Raw genomic sequence first — 17,775 nt, forward strand, 5'->3', positions numbered from 1 at the left:
TAGTAGGTCTACTGGTCACCATGACCTATAGTGGGTACTAAAACATTTTAAGGGCAAGAGACTATAGTGCTATATCAGGAGGTAAAAAAAAAAAAAAAAAAAAAAAAAGTAAGGCTGGTAAAAGGCAGCTTAATCTTTATATGATCCCCAGCTGTGAAATCCTACCTCATGGTGCTATCACATACAATCCTATAAAAACACAAAGACTGAAAGTTTCTGATTTACCCAGACTGATCCAGGTAGCATGTCAGCAATAGAGAGAAATGACTCTCTAGCTTTTCTTTGACATTCACAGGTGCTGTCTTCTAAAACTGCTAAAAATATAGAACTGAGACCACAGCACTGAATGGGCCTTTGTGGAATGGTACTTAGAAAAATATCAGATGCTTGAAACAAAAACAATTTCATTGACTACTAAGAAATTCAAATACTTTCATACTACTTTAACCCTCAAGAACATCTTCCCCCTAGTATTTTCAGGAATGTTGACACAGTATCCTTTTTTTTTTTTCTTTTTTCTAAATGTGATCTGTTTCTAGTTGCTGTTTTTCTACATATTTGGCTTTCCACACAGTTTATTAGTTTGACGGATGTGTAAATGGGACTGGGTATCTTTGAAGCCAAGAGCAAATCTTTGTAGGAAAAAAGAAAAGTTAGGCTTAGAATGCCAAACAGGATTCAGACTTTCCACTAACTAAAGACTCCCAGTTAGCACTAGGTTTGCAGCCCGAAAGATAAAATTAAGTTGCAATGTATTTGTGAATACTTGTATACTCGAGAAATCTTTGATATTAGTTCCTACTGTAACAGACAAGAAAATGCAGAGGCACATTTTAATTACCTGTCAGGAACTAAATAAAAGATTTGTTTTATTGAATACTCCCTGTGTGTAATATAACTATGGAAACAAGTCTGAAATCCAATTGACTTTCTATTTACAGGCTCCTAAAGAGCTATTAAAACATAAAAGTGAACTACTTAAAACCTGTTTGAAGTTTTATTCTTCTTTAATGCATTTTTCACCTGTTTGATGATTGTTTATACTTTGTAGCATGATGAACTGTGACATTTTTTGCCATTTCATCATGTTGAAGATTTTGCTATATTTAAATCAAAACATAACAATGTTTGCCACAAAAAAGCTGTCATTAGAAACCTGACCATGGCAAAAATGTGTTTTAAGCCAACAGTGACAAAGCTCTTCACATTCATTTTCAAGCTCTTATTTCAGCTCCATTTCAGATGCAGAGAACAGGGCACTTGCTGCACTGAAGAGGTGATCATCTAAACAAAGTAGTCAGATCAGAAAAGTAGTAAGAAAGGAACTGTTTTTACTGCTGTTGTAAATATGGCAAATGGAAGCCTAGAAAGACAAGTGACTTTTGTGATAGTTCTTCAGGAAGCATAGGGCAAAGACAAGAGTGGAACTGTCTACTGACACCCTAGTAAGCAGATAATCAGCTGTTATTTATGTGCCTATTAGTGAAGTGATGTGTACCACCTGATCATCTAAACCACAGCATTATTCTCTCTGAATAAACATCGTGAAATGCCATGTTGTTATATCCAACAATTTGGATTGTATCCTTATAGAAGATCAAATGTAAAATACTGGTCTCCATAGAGTGGATATCTTGGGTCTCACCTTGAGCACACTTCCAAATCTATCCACAGCACAGTTCTGGTCTACTGAAACAGATGGAGGTCTTGGCTCTCTAGAGGATCAGAGTATAATTTTTCAATTGTAAAATGCTTCACTTATTCATTTTGACCAATTCTTCCTGTTCCGGAACAGCTGAACTGACAACACAAACTCATATGCCAGTGAGATCACGATTACCTACAGTGTTGTAGTTATTATTCAACCAGCATTACCATTCATTACTATTGACAAGTCCCAACACCTAGGATAAGCTTGTGGATGAATACCTGATGGCAGAAGTACATCTTGGGGGCAGAGGAAATTCTTTTAAAGTATTTTATTTTGGTTAGTTCCATGTCTTAGAAATACTCCGGTGTTTCACATGTATATTAGCTGAATGTAGTAACAAACAAGTAATGCTTCTATCATTACCCTGTTACTCTATCCTGGCAGGTGGTAACTTCCATTTACCTACACCATCCCTTCCTCAAGTATGGAATAGAGCCATGGGACATACCTACACAGGAAGTACTCAGACCTTTGGAAACTCCAGCTGATGTCAAGTACTAAAATACATGGCCCTGAACATGTCACTTACCTGAGCAGGGAAACTAGACTAGACAATCTCCAGTGGTGCCTTCCAGCCCCAATGATGCTGTGGTAACACCCCCTCACTAACATGAGTTACCATCAGCATGTCAGCCCTGTCCCAGCTCCCTACCCTGGCCTTCCACAGAACTTTAATCATGTTCAGAATTCCCAGTTCATCTCCCCAAAGGGTTTCCTAAAAACCTCAGGTGTGTATCAGTTCTCTCATACAATGGAGCTCTCCATAAAGCAGAGTTTGCCTCTTCAGGAGACAGAAATCTTCTTAGGGACGGGTTGAGCCCATGCAATGAACTCCCATGGGAAGGATAAACCTGCTTCCTGAGACTTAGTTCTACCATCTTCTGGCTCCAAGTGCAAGATGTTTCTTCTGCCTTGTGTTCTCCAATAGAAATAAAAAGCAAGATATACACATGCAAAACCAAATCCAATCTGACAAATGAATGTACCAAAACATAATATCCTATACACTTTTCATTCCTTCTCACAGAAGATGAGTGCAGACACATGATGGATTTCAATCATCAGACTGAACAGCTGGAGAACACCCAAACAGCTGGAGTGCACCTTTCAGTGCATCAAGGGGTGCACTCTAAGGAATTATGTAGACTGGAACTTGCAACCTGCCTAGCACTTACGGCAAACCATCAGTAAATAATAACAAGCATTGTTTGATCATTGTACAAAGTCTTTTCTCTGCTAGCCTGAGGAGCAGGGAACAATAAGGTTGATTGTACACTGGGTGGTCCTGAGTTTTTCCTTTAATTACAGTAAAATGTATCCAAAAAAAGAACAATATAAAACAGTCTGCTTGGAAAAATCAAACCAGCAAATCATTTTATACACACTTATCTGCTTGCATGGTTTCACTTCCATTTGTTCATTTTATTGCACAGAGAGGAGCAGGTGGGTCAAAGATATGTTTCTGACTGTTTAACCTTAACACTGCTAGCCCCAAGTCTTAGAGCCTGAAGTGAGATACACAGGGACATTTCTGTTAATTTTTCCTGTTTCAGTGTACTTCACTCATTAAGTCCCAAAGCTCCTGATAGTCATGTTGTTGGAATATCCTTTTCTCTTATTGATGGAAACTACGGATATTGTAAAACTGAAGTTCTAGAAGACTTTTGCCATTCATGCTCTGCATTCAATTTGCCTTCTGAAAAATGGAGGTGTTGGCAGTAGTAGTCATGAGACTTTGTTGGAGAGTGGTGTGTATTCTCAGTGGCTTTTGATGTTTCAACCTATTCCTCCTTTGATGTGCCATAGCCCAAATACAACATTATTTTGAACAAACAGCTTGTACCCTGCCCATTTGTATCTACACCTGAAGGCATGGATTGAGCACAGACACAGTCTTTTCCAGTAAGTAGGGGGAATGTCAATGTTTTCTTGGATGTTAGCTCAATTCAATTGTGTTTCCAAACTGTGTTACGCACATACAGACTGAGAGGGGCGGTTAGTTGGAAACCATCCACCAAAATTTTGGAAGCTCTGCGTCGGTAGACTAGAACTATTCAGGATTGCGTATCACGTTAACCCCAAGGAAATTACCTTAAACAATTATCTAATTAGGCAGAGTTTTCTCTCTCTCTTTTTCCACTTATATCCCATCTCTACCACCATCCTAGCTGTCATCTCATTTGTAACAATCACCCAAGAGGCACATACGATGAGAAGTTCTTTGGCCAAGTCTCCCACTGCTTATACATAAATGACAGATTTGAAACCCATTACAAAATTCCTTCATTCCTGCATTCCTAAGACAGCCCAAAATACTCAGTCCTATTATGTGACATCTGCCTTCTGCTACGAAGATGGGAAAGTCATTCAGCTCACAAAAACTGCTGAACAAATTGTTTGGAAATTTTACATGCATATGCTAATACACTCGCTCTGCTTAGGTGGAGGTGCTCCCTGTAGCACCACTGATTATCAGATTATCTAGAAGACACCACATTTTTAATTTAGCTCCGTTTTTTATAAGCTATGCTAATAAAATCTGCACCCCATGGAAACCCCCTGCTCATTAGCCATTACCCAGCCTCAGGCAGCACAAGTCTGTTTACATTACAAATAAAAGATAAAATATGCTCATTGCCAGCTTCCCCCTTCCCGAGGGACACTTGTCATGAATCTATCTTGAAAAACTATCTCTTCACTACTCTCCCCTGACTTCCCCTTGCCCCAGGACACTTTGCCTTCATTTATCTCTTTCGGACTTAACAAACCACTACAACTACCTTAGATCAATTTCTCAAATCACAGTTTAATTATTTAGAAGGAAGTGAGCTTTTGCTCTCCATTAAAACAACAATCCCTACCCCCAAGGAACAACATTAAATCATTGTTTAATCCTTATTACTGCCTTAGGCCTCCCTTGGTACTGCAGTGTTGTTGAAACTTCATTTCAATATTTACCACTGAGATCACTTAAGGGCTGTCAGCTTTAATAAAATTTTATCAATTGGATACTTATATTATTCACAGTTTCATAAAAATAACAAGACCTGCCTTGGTATTTCACTCATATATGGGCTAATTCCTTTGACTGCTAAGGGATTTCATTTTATTAGCATTTATATATAGTGTGAGTGATTTTTTAAACTGATATATATTGCATGAAGTTAGTAAACAGCATCATACTAAGTTACATGAATTTTAATATATGCATCACTAAGTTTACAACTGCAATACACACAAATAAACCAACAAGGCAGATTTCACTGTGCAGCCTCCTAAAAAGCCCGATCTTTAAAGAGATTTTTCTATCTCAAATCCTTTCTGCAGAGTATAGGTTAGTGACAACTCTCTGTGGTGTGTACGCAATAAAGATATCCCAGATTCTTGGTTTGCAGAGGGTTTTGCTGTCAAAGAAGATGCTAAGACTTCCCACATTCAATAAAACAAAGCACAATTTGACAGGGAATGTACCAGCTCAATCAATAGGCTAGCAGTAATACAGTATTACTTCATATTACCTCTCAGATCAGAGGAGTGAACTATCCAAGTCTGAAAAAGGAATTTCCAGAGAGTTTCGATATTTAGCTATACTCATTTAAGTAGGAATGGCCAATTTCTATGCACTCCTCCAAGTCCTTTGTGGACGAGGGAGATTCCTGGAATCATCCAGCTACAGCTTCAGCCCAAGCACTTCCTAAATTTCTCTGGCAAGTGAGTAGTTTGTTGCTGCATCACTAACAATACCATGACCTGTTTAAAGCTAGAAGCTACAGTTCCTGTGGTCTCAGGTCTGCGATATGTTCCTCTAAACATGCATAGTGCCATAAGACAGATCCCTCTTTGGACTGGTACTATTGGCAGATTCAGCGCTACGCTTTTGAGATGATCAACTTTGTGCAGACTTCTCAGACAACTTCTTTATCATATGGTAGAACTGTATTCTTTCTGTTAGAAGAATGGACAAAGTTTTCCCCAAGTGGATGTGAATTTATACTTTAGAGGCAAAGATACTGCACTGTACATTAAGAATAATTAATGCATTGCAAGTCTGAGAAATTTGCACAGAAGGGGTAATGACTACATCGAACAGTTCAGTGGAAGAGGAGAAAAATTTATATACTTTCAAAATGAGGTATTACAGAGCAACTAACATTCCTAAGAGTATTCATGTCTATCCATTCTGCCTTTGCCTGAAAATGTCTTCCATTCCACCCCCATACTTCCTTTTAGACTTGCCCCCCCTTACCATCCTTACCATCATCCTCTTAGCCCTATTTTTAATAGGTTCTCTCTCTTCTAGCAGCCAACTTTCTTCTGTTTTCCATTGCTTTTCAATTTTTGACCTTCATCAAATCTCTCTTGAAAATATCAAAGGACTTGCTGTTTCTTGCAGATAACTTTGGCTCTTTCACCAATTTTAAACCTCTCTGACTGCAGAGCCTATGTATTTAAAGAACCTAGGTAAAACTTTGGGGGGAAAAAAAAAAAGTAGAAGACTTAGAAGATCCTCATTCATTTTACATAATGAATCATACACTGAGGATGCTGAGTGTGAAAATGTCAATTATTTAGAGGTCTGGATGCTGTTAAGTCACTTTTGGATATAGAATTCTTGACAGCTTTCCTATACATAGTCAGGAATAACTATTTAGAAATTGCATGAAACTGGACCAGATTGAATAGGAAGAATGTCCTCTTCCTATGGAATAACATCAGCTACTGCATTTTAAATTGAGACCTTGCCGCCTTGCTTTAATCTGAATTCACTTCAGAACACTGACTAAGGTGCCGAAGTCAACTGGCTGCTTGCAAATCCTCTACCACTACTTACTTATCTTCTGTGAGCAAGGCTGGATTTTGCATTTAAGAAGTGATGAGAAAAGTCAATTAAAAAAGAAAACAAGGAACTATTTGCATTACACTTCTTCAAATTCAGCATCATTTGCAAAACAAACTTTGCCAATTATAAGTGACCAAATCTGCTACACTCATACTTCCTGCACTCAAGTGTGCAGACTTTCAGTCCCTTGCCAAAACCAGTGATTTCAATTTTTACAATGGTAAGGAAAGAATGCTTGGAAAACATCACTGGTTCAGCTTAGATGGTAGGATGAGTTAGCACCCACAGTCATTTACAAAATGAGAGCCACAGCTGCACCCCATTCCTGTTGATGTTGGTGGAAATTCTGCCATCAGCTTCAACTGGAGCCAGGTTGTGTCTATGAATTGTTTGAATGTTTATTACCACTTATTTTTATTGCAGTAATAGGAAGAGGTTTGAGTTGCAGACTGGGACCCTCAACACGCTCGAATGAATTTGACAAAAAGTCGAAGAGCTTCCAGTCTATGAATAAGCCATACCAAGGCAACTGAGGGCCACAACCGAGAACTGTGTAATATGCAGTGCTCATAGTAACCCAACTGCCTAGGGCTTTATTATAATTAAAAGACACCAAGAAAGGCTTAACTTTAAGTGGAGCCCGGTAATTTACATTAAAGTTGAAAGAGTAGTAAAGCAGGGAGCATGACAATTAAACATGCCTGAGAATGTAAATATATGGATATGAAGTGCAGAGTGAATGTTGCCAATTTTCAAGTCAATTTTCCAAGTGAAAGCTCTAGTGGGGCAGACAAAAAACAGAGCTTATAAAAGAACCTGGTTGCAACCTTAGCCACAGTCTTGACCACAGCTCCATAATAAAATTACTAGTATATTAAGCATGTGAATGTAGGGTGATACAGAAAAGAAGATGGGGGCCCCATGGCTGGCTGGCAAGCCAACTGTGATTTTAACTAAAAGCATATGCTTTTCAAGAGAGAATAGGTGCAACTTGCTCTTTTATGCAAGTCACGCTCAATTCACAACCATTTTCTTAGATGTACACCTTCAGCACAGGAGTTCATGTGGCCTAAATTGAATGTAATAATCCAGATGGGAGTATAGCGATTCTGCATCCTTTCAACTAGAGGGTCATGTTACGCAGCTCTCCTATTTAAAAGCATATAAAAACACAAGGTATTCAGTGTGCAGCTGAGAGTGCAAGAGCTTTAATCTTTACATTATCCATATGAACGCACTTTCTATTTTTGTTTATTGTGCCACACAAACCTAATTGCTGTTGCTTTAGAAGCAGCAACTACTAAAGGGCACAAATAACTTCGGGCTTTGGTAATGCCCACTGTTACCTTTTGGTCACCAGCTCTAACTTAACCCAGGTCAACCACAGCTGAAAGCTGTCACCAGCTGGTGGCATATGTAAAGCCAGTGGTCTGAATTCACCTGCACGTATAAAATGAAGACAAAGGAATGGCCACAACTAGCAGCATCATCGGTTGGCTGGACTGCGGTGTGAGCAAGGAAATTTAACTGTACCCATATCTAAGAAGGATCCCTCTAGGCAGATATGGATTGGAAGAGCTGCCCCCATTTACTAAAATATTATTTAGTTATATGAAAGCATTTCAGGCTCTGAAACCTCCAAGCTCAGCCTCTTGCTAAAGGGCAAAGCTCCACCTACATCACTGAGCTGGGACCTTAATTCATCAAGTACTACTTTCTTAACAAGCACTGTGATTTTTAAAGCACTTTATCATTTCATGTGAAATCTGTTTGATGAATTGATAGATTTTAAAAGATGTCTTCAGGAGAATGGGTGGAAATCTGGATAACCTTTTCTGTTTGCTAGCCTCCCACTTTTCATGCTCAGTCCTCCTGAGCTAGTTTGAAATATGCCAAATTGCATGAGCTGTTACCTTACAGAGCTTCCCACTCACAGAATGCATCTCTTGTTACATATGGAGGTGTTAATCCCTAGGTAATCAACAGCTTAATTAGTTCATAACGAAGATGAAAGGCTCCCTGGCTTATGTTGTTGCTGATTCTTATGGGTTTTCTTGGTTTATTTTATTCAAAGAACTATGGGGTGTTAACAACTTCTACAATAAATCAAATAAAAGTAATACAAAACAAGGCCTACCAGAAGCTCCATCCTGGATTTTGCTTGCACTAGGAAAGGCAGCTTGGCATTGTTGCAGGCATGTTGTTAGACATTGGAGTATAAAGGAAGCACAGGAACTTTTACCCTTGTGTCTCCTGAGCCTCATCTTGTGTAAATGTACCCAACCATACAAGTGTGTTACCTTAGCCCTTTTCCATGACAAGCAACTGCATAGCTCCGGAAAGAGAGTTAGAGGAACAATTCGAGTAATCAGAAAATAGTTTAGTTAGGGTATAACTCTTGCCTCGTATGTCCTCCATTCCTGTGAATCAATCCATACTTGTGACTGATTACAAAAGCCCAAAATGGATACTTTTCATTCAATGATGAGGTTGCGTGTTTGTAACCATATTTTTACCAGCTCCACATACATTTACTAAAAAGATCAGAGTTAACCAGATCTGCTGTCACTTATAGAATTATTTATCCTTTTTGCTGGGAAATGATACCAACTCAATACTTTTAATAAAACCCAGTAAAACTTTCACATTCCCTTTTTTCCCCACAGCATCTGTTCAAGGTGGTGTACAGATGGAAATCTGAGATACAGAGAAATGGGCTGAACTCACCAAAGTTACCCAGGGAGGGTTTGAGCCTTAAGCCTCTCAAGTGGAATCTCTGCCCCACATATTCCTCGAGTCAGAAATACCTTCTACACTTTTTACAGTTAGCACTGCACCATCTACTCTCCAACCCATGTGTACACTGAGTTTACCCATTGACTTCCAAGTGGATTGGCTCATTTTTTTTTTCATTCCTCTATACATGAAAACAAACTGATCTGTAATAAACAAAATATAATATTGTATGCTTCCTACTACATGTGGGAAACAGTAGAAGTGTATGGTGCTCTTACTACCTGAGCCAGTAGCCATCTGCAGTGGAAAGATGCAAAATAATTTCATTAAAGTGATGTCTCTCTTCGGTTGCCCCTTTTTGATAATAAAAAAGGAAATTCTACATTCAGGTTCAGATCTGCAGAAACAACTCTGGAGCCACTGCAAGAACTCAACACAGAATTCCAAATTTCAAAAGTCTGAGATACACTGGACACAGACAAGGAGTCTAGGCATGGTGACTCATGTTTAAACAGTTACACTATGAAGATGGTTCTATATTTCATTTCCATGTGAAAGAAATGTTCTGTTTGTATCAGTCTTTGCTTAAAAGGCAGGTTACAATCAAATGCAATGCAATTTTGTATTATAAAGTGATCAAAATAAAACAAGGGAAAAGATAAATCAAAAAGCACAAACCAAAATCTATTTATGTTATTTGGAGACACTGTGGACTTGTCAGTTACTCTAGAAGAATTTTATGAAAATATAATTAAACTCCAAAATCAAATCACTTCTTTCTGTCATTATATATAGGCTGCTTTATAACAAGGCATATTAGGAATACTTGCCTTGCTTGCATGATGAAAAAATCCTGTTTGCTTTTATTATCAAGCATCATATTAAGAACCCCAGCCTGCAAGTGCCACACCACCTTTTAAAGAAACTAATTGCAAGCCACTTTCAATATTTCTTCTGTTTTTAATTTAATACCCTCAGAGAGACATAATTGGGCTGGAAGGAAGAGTATTCACTGAAGTCATGAATTTGCTGTATAAATACAAACAAGGAGGAAAGCTAATACAGTAAGGGACTGTGGGATTAATTTTGAAATTGTCTGATTAGTGGATTGCTGCCCGTCAATAATTGCCTTAGATTTTCCCAAGGCCCCATCTTTATTGGAGTCTGGCAAGTGCATCTGCCTACAGATTCCGTCAATCAGGTCTTGCAGCTGGGAGGGTCTTCAGAGAGAGCACAATTGTAAGCCTGCTGGGGCAAGTTGTTAGACAAAGCAATATATACCAGGCATGATGAACAGTCAATCTCTGTTCCATTGATAACATTTTACTTCCTAAGATTTTCCTACTCCGTTTGGCATAAGCTCCTTCAAGAATTATTTTAGTGAAGTATCGTTTAGCTGAGTTTGAATGAAAAAACAATAGAGGTGTTTCCGCAGGATACAGTAGGAACACTGCACGCACCTAAATAACACAGCACACTTGTGCCTCTTGCCTTTCCCCCCCTTTTTATTTTTGCTGGTGAGATGAGCTGTGCTCCCTGAAGATGCTATTAGGAGAAGTATGCAACATCAGAATTTCACAAGTACTAAAGCCACTGGAACGATAAAAGAAAAATTTAGAAAAGTCACCCAGAGAGGCTGGAGTAGATGTTGCTAAGGTGCAGCTTCATTTAATTAACTCTTTAAATAAGTAATTCCCATAAATAGTTCTAGCTTCAGGAAAACAAAACACAAAACCTTGTTTCTGTTTTCTGGACCAGTAGGAAACTATGAACCTGCACCCTCAGCCATATGAAATGTGAACCAGCATTACTTGGCATGTTGATCTGCAGAGTGAAGATCTGCTGACGAAAACCATCCTATTTTTAAAACCACCAAAATACATTTTTTTAAAGCTCTGGATAGTTTGTTTATGGCATGTCCATTACTAGACATATTTATGTCTACCTTGCCAGCAATTAGCCAGAAATATACAAAATAGATTTGTCTATGAACATAGTTTACAAACAGAAATGAAATAATGGAACAAAGATGTCATACGTATTTATATTTTTGTTCTGTGATGAGTATATTGGACATTCATTTTTCAGCTACAATTGTACTTTTTTATAATCATCAAGATCCTGGAATGCTGTAATTGCTTACATGCAAGGCAAAGTTAACAAAATCTGCCTCCAAGGGCAAGGTCCCTTATTCTATTATGACCAGCAAAGCTTCAGTTTGAAATGCTGAGTAACAACATTAACATTGTAATTAGCACTACTTTTACAGCCCACATCGTTAGCTTCTGTGGATTTGACTAGGAAGCTGATACCACTGAAACGCAGCTTTGCCTGTACTGAAACGCGCCACCTTAATGTAAATCACATCTGAATAATCACACTCCCATTTGGATACAATTGAAATCTCAGTTCACTGACAGTGGGTCTAAGTTTGGTTGGGGCCTTCCCCATTTTTTTTTTTTTTCAATACACAGAATACAATCATTAGCTTCTGTTGGGTAACATTGCCAAATGGATTTTAAAAATGGACTTGACAAGTTTATGAAAGGGATCCTGTGGTCTGATGCCTGTGATGGAACAAGATTGAACCCAGTGGAAACAGAACTCAGGACTGCTGTCCTACCTTCTGCTCCTAACCAGTTTTCAGTCTGTCATTTAAAGAACAAGCCAGGAAAGGACATTATAATATCTCTGGAAAAAGACCTTCCCTCAGGCTGCAAAGTCAAGCACTCAGAGGCTAGGAAATACCGTTTATACTTATCCTTGACCTCTTATAATTATGCTATGGATATGCACTACACCATTGCCTTGCCTCAGACGAGGTAATCGCGTAACGCTTCTCTTGTGGAACCCATGCCTCGCTTAGTGCAGAGGATGGGGACTCCAAAGGACACCCTTAAACACTTTCCAACTTTCAGGTGCCTGATTTGTCAATTTAAACACCAATCCTTTATTACCTTTTCTCACATTTAAAGATGATAAAATATCAAGAAGTTATCCTTGAATAGAGACAGATAGTCTGTAGAGAGTTATGCCTTCCCACATGGTTGTGATCTGACAACCACCAAATCAGCTAATACCAAATCGCTGTCACCCTGATTATAAGGAAAGTGTTCTAGTATTTCTCACAACAAACCCAGGTACAAGTTACATGTAAAGGACATAAAACACTTGCTGAAATAATGAAACTGTACTTACATTTGAAAACAAAGCTCTCCAGTGCTCTGGTTTACCTAGGAGTAAATAACTCACTGCAGAGCATTTGGGGGAGGAAGAAAAAAAAGACTGGCATAGGGAGATAATGATAAAGCAGTGATATTCTGTTCAACAAAGGCAAGAGATCTGAGGAAGACCCTCCTCTTACAACTGGGAAAGGAGCAGAACTGTTTCAGAGGGTTTTGACTGCAGGCAATCTTGGTTTTGGAGATGAGCTGAAGCTCCACTCCCATAGGAGGGATTTTTTGTTGCTGTTTTGCTCACCTCTAAAAAGGGCCAGATTGTCACTGGTCCAGCAGAGTCTACAAGCAATGGAAGGCACGCAAAGTGACATTGGTCCCCCAAGAAATGCGCTACTGCAACTCGATCCAAGTGAGAAGCTTAATACTTTGAAATGTGGGAAACGGACTATGACAGAGACAGGCTAGGGTTTCCTACTGCCAGGCAGACATTTTCCTTTTCTATAATTTTGAATGTTTTTATTCATTTTATAAGCTTTACCACCTGCCCTTCCCTTCCATTAATAGTGTCCACATAACATCACCACACACAATAAACTAAGAGTCTGCCAACAGGAAACATAGGAAGATGCTTCTTTCAGCTCTTAGATTATTGCTCCCCTGTGTTTCCTTGGACACACAGAGCCTCATAAAACATATCAAAGATTAACATACTAGGGCCACTTTGGACCAGTTATAAATTAGACAGCCCACAAGAGACAACACCCTGAGAACATGCTCAAATTTAAAACTGAATAACTATCTCAGCCATGGAGCACACCAGCAGGGACGGTCTTTCAGGTAAGCAAAGATTTAATTTCTTTAGAGGCTAACAAGCATGTGCTTACATAAAGAAGTTAATCACCGGACTGATCTCAGTTCAATGATGCTGCATGCTCTTAGGAAAAAATTCTACCCAGCATACCAACAGCTGGGTTTTCCGCTATTTTCAGCTTCTGATTGGTTCTGCATCTATCTCTGTGCACTGAAGATAGCAGCACACTAACTTCAAGGGATCAAAGAAAGCTGTGACAAACTCAAGTCTTTCAAGGACTCTTCCCACTAGGTATAAATGAGTAAAAATTCTAGTGGCTGCAACTGCCCACAGGGCTGGATCACTCCCACCCCCCCGTGTCGATGGATGACACATGCTACACACGACAGACAGCTGCACTCTCTCTGCCAGAAGTGCTGACGAGCAAGGATTGATCTACTCGTAATAAACTAGTTAGAAAAAGCAACACTGAGAAATGAGAAGCAAATCAATTAACAGCACATACTTTGTGCTTCTCCCACTTGAAGCCAAATGGTTCCATACTACTCTTTAGTAGCAATATGCACTGATATGAGATACGCAATTTCCTTTAGCTGTAACAAATACTTATACTTTCTCTTTTTACCTTCATGTGAGGTACAGGGAGTAAGAGATAACCAGGCTCAGATTCCATTACTACTACATTATCATTACATTACTACCATTTGCATTTCATCATCTTAACTTCATTCCCATAAGACCATTTACATCTCCAGGATGTTCCTCCCCAAATCCTTTCATTTCCTTCCATTTCCCCTTTCCTGCCTCTCCCTCTCCTCATCACACAAAAAAAGCAGTCACGGTGCCAATATACAGCCTCTGGTATGTGGCAGTTTACGCTCTCTGCCAAGCTATTCCACAGATTTAATTCTGAGGTGAAAATACTTTCCTAAGATTTCACTTCTATTCAGTCTTTTTAAATGACCCTCAAGCAAAATAGTTCTTCTCATGACATTATTTCCACATACCTCATTGTGAGTCACACACAAAAAAATTCATCGCTTGACCACAAATAAAAGCACAGTCTTTACTAGAAACATGACTGATGATGGGATATGAGAACGCAAAACTCCAGCTTAGCTGATTGCATACTAAAAACATGTTTCATTTAGTAACATACAAGTGTAGTAGGATAAATGGATCTGTAAGATAAGGATTTTGATTAACTATTTTACTACACTTTGATTAACTATTCTGAGGTGGTGGTCTCCAGTCTACTTGAAGACAAACAGCCTCTCCACACATAAAAGCCTGAACTCAAACAGATTTAATAAAGCTAAGGAAATCATGTGGCTCCCCAACTTACTAAGTGTTCCCTTCTTTGTTGCTCCTTGTGGAGGAGAACAAGAGAGGGAGACAAAACAAACAAACAAAAATTTCCAGTGATATTCCTTGGACAGCTGTGTTGAGCATGCCTTAATCTTCTTCAATTCTACAAGAAGCTGAATAAGGTAAATAACCAAAGAAACAAGGAGTAAGAGGGCCAATTTCAAAAGCTTATTGGCTCCTAGTCAGCGACAGAGAGCAGGTGAAATGAGATTTCAGTGCTTTACTCTGATCTTTTGGTTAGACTTAAAATTCTCAATAGGATGAGTCATTCTGCTCTGGGCATAGCCACCAGTCCTCTCCCACTTCCCAAGTGGAGAATCTCTTAGGATACTTGATGCAGCTAGAACATGCCCAGAGGAGACCTAACAGCTATAGGAACAGCATGAAACCCAGCAGACTGATTAACAGCAGCAAGCCCCATTTTACAAGCTCACACAGAAGCAATACTCCAGCATTGGTCCCTCCCAGACTGAAGAAATTTGACTGTTGATCAAGTTGCAGAGGCTGTAGTAAAGTCTGTTGTGCAATACACAGACTTTTCATGATTTGCTATTCAACTCTAGATCTCTGGAAATTGCCATCAGTTGCAGAAAAACTTTACGAGAACAGGTTGACCTGTCACAAGTGACTCATTTATGTCCATCTGGCAAAATACCCAACCAGTGAAAGTTCCAACACAGACTAGATGGAAGCGACTGGTAAGCTCCTAGAGGCACCTCTGAATAAGCAGCACTCCTAAAGAGCCTCCTGACAGGAGGTACCTGTAGCCAGCATACTGTTGCAACTTCCACTGAAGGGACCATTTAGAGGGTCAACTGGAAACAGGCAACCAAAGTTCTCTGAAAACTAGTCACTGAGGTTTGCTGCGAGAAATGCAGACATACCAGTTACTTGTGAAGGTTTACGGAGTACGGATGCACAAGGATTTCTCAAGATGAAACGATTCTAAACATTTATAGCTTTTACGTGCCTGTGAGGCGGGTGAATAGCAGTTAGGACTAGTAAAGCGAGGTGCTCTCAAACCTCTAGGTGGTCTCTGATGGGGAGGAGGGGAATTACTGACTTGCCTAGCTTTTACATATGCCCACAGACACACCAACTCCCCTGAAGCTCTTTAGGAAACCTTGAACAAAAGGGAGTGACAGAGTAACAAGAACTGGCTTAACCAACTAGTTCTCTCCACTTTCTTATAGGACTGAGCGTCCTCAAGCAAAGCAAATTAGCTACATACATTACCCTCAGGAAGGCTACAAAAGCAAAGGTGCTATTCAGGCTGAACCAAGAACTTGGCGCTCACTTCAGAGCGGGTGAGGGTCCTTATATAAAGCTCTGAAATTAGGCAAATATGATTCATGTTTGCTTTGTAGCTTCCAGGCATAGAGTTTCTAAGTGTATTTGTTGTTAAATAAATACAGACACCAAGTTCAAGACGCACTACTACAAAGCTGTTAGATTATTTGTTCTCCTGAATTATGCATTACCTTTGCTCAGTATGCAATTTTTCTAATGCAAGTCCCCAACAAAGCCCCAAATTCCAGCATGTCTATATGCCATATGGACAAGCTTCTCCAACTGTCTGCTCCTCATGGAAATTCTATTTGTTTTCCTATTGATTTTATTATGTTTAACAGCATACTACATCATTCCTGAAGTTGACAAGTTTCTGGAAAATTGATATATGCTGTCTAAAACTGCCTGGGGCAGGAATAAAACCAAAACAAATGGCTTCTTTTAAACTCTTGATGTGCATTACTAGAGCCAGGCATACAAGTGCCATCTTGTTTGGTAGAAGAATTCTTCTCTTTTGTGTAACATCTAAAGCACAGGAAATCTTTAGAAGCTCTTCTTATGGGTCTGCATATTGGAGGAAAGAATTGCAAAATACCAGACTATTTGAGTGAGGGTGGGACTAAAAAAAGCAGATTGTCAGCTAAGATCAATGGTCTGGATTCTCTTGTGGAGGGGTGGAACGGTGAGTAGATGCCTTGGAATCTACAGCTTAAGGCAAAAGTAAAATTTTTAGTGAGACTTAAAGACTCGTATGTAATTCTTCCCTGAGAAACTGTACTTTAAAGCATTTAAGTAACATCGGCATGAAGCAGGGGGTTTTTTTTGTTTGTTTTGAATCTTGGGGGCATCACCATTAAGCACTACAGAATTTGTTCCAAAGACTGGACTGCATCATGAAGAGCATCTCAAATGGGAAAAAGCACCCAGCCAGTAATTTTTTCTTGGTTCAGAAACTAAAGGGGGATATGAATTAGAGAAAGCAGTCTTGTTGCTTTGATGTCAGAAATCTGAAAGCCACAAGAGTTCAAGAGGTAAACTGATTAAGAAGAAATAATTCTAAAATCTCCAGACAAAGATCTGACAAAAACTGAGAAGGTCATACCAACAGATATTCATCCTTGTTAGAGTCTCATTAGGCTGTTATAACGGCTGTGTTCTGGCAAAGAAAAAAAAAAAAGAACTTGCAAAGAAAAAATATTTTTGTGGGACATAGTTAAGACACTGAATTAGATGACAAGTAATGGGATTACATTTGCAGGGCTGCAGACATTTAAGACATTAATAGTCATAAACTTCCCATTTTGGTGTGATTAAAAAAAATTCTAAGAGATAGAGATGACATTTTTCCAATAGATCCTGTGATGCCACAGAATAAGCTTCTGAGTTCCACTAAGGAGAAACCAAACTAGCTCATGAGTATGTAAGTTGATCTGTAGGTCAGTCCTCTGAGTAAGCAAGAAGCCTCCTGTGAATTAACAGTGAGAAAAATAGTCTCAAGGAGTTGTCTTTCATTTAGACAATTTTATGATCATCCAAGAGATACACAGAAAAATGCAGAAGATGCTACAGTCCTCATGATATTAAAGATTAAAAAAATGAAATTCAGTAACAAAATAGTACAAAACCAGAAAGTACTCTTCATCTTAGCCATTGAATTGAGCTTTAGGAGAAGATTAAGTTTATCTCCTTCTTAGAGAAGGCCAAGCACATTTAGTTAATTTGCTAAGTGCTCAGATACTGTAGGGATCATACATAAAGCTCAATAGAACTTAGATAATTCTACTGATGGAGATAGCAGAAAAAACCGCAGCATTATCAGTGAATGCATCACTTGCAGAAG

This window comes from Gavia stellata, chromosome 2, assembly GCF_030936135.1.
Source record: "Gavia stellata isolate bGavSte3 chromosome 2, bGavSte3.hap2, whole genome shotgun sequence".
Classification (NCBI taxonomy): Eukaryota; Metazoa; Chordata; class Aves; order Gaviiformes; family Gaviidae; genus Gavia; species Gavia stellata.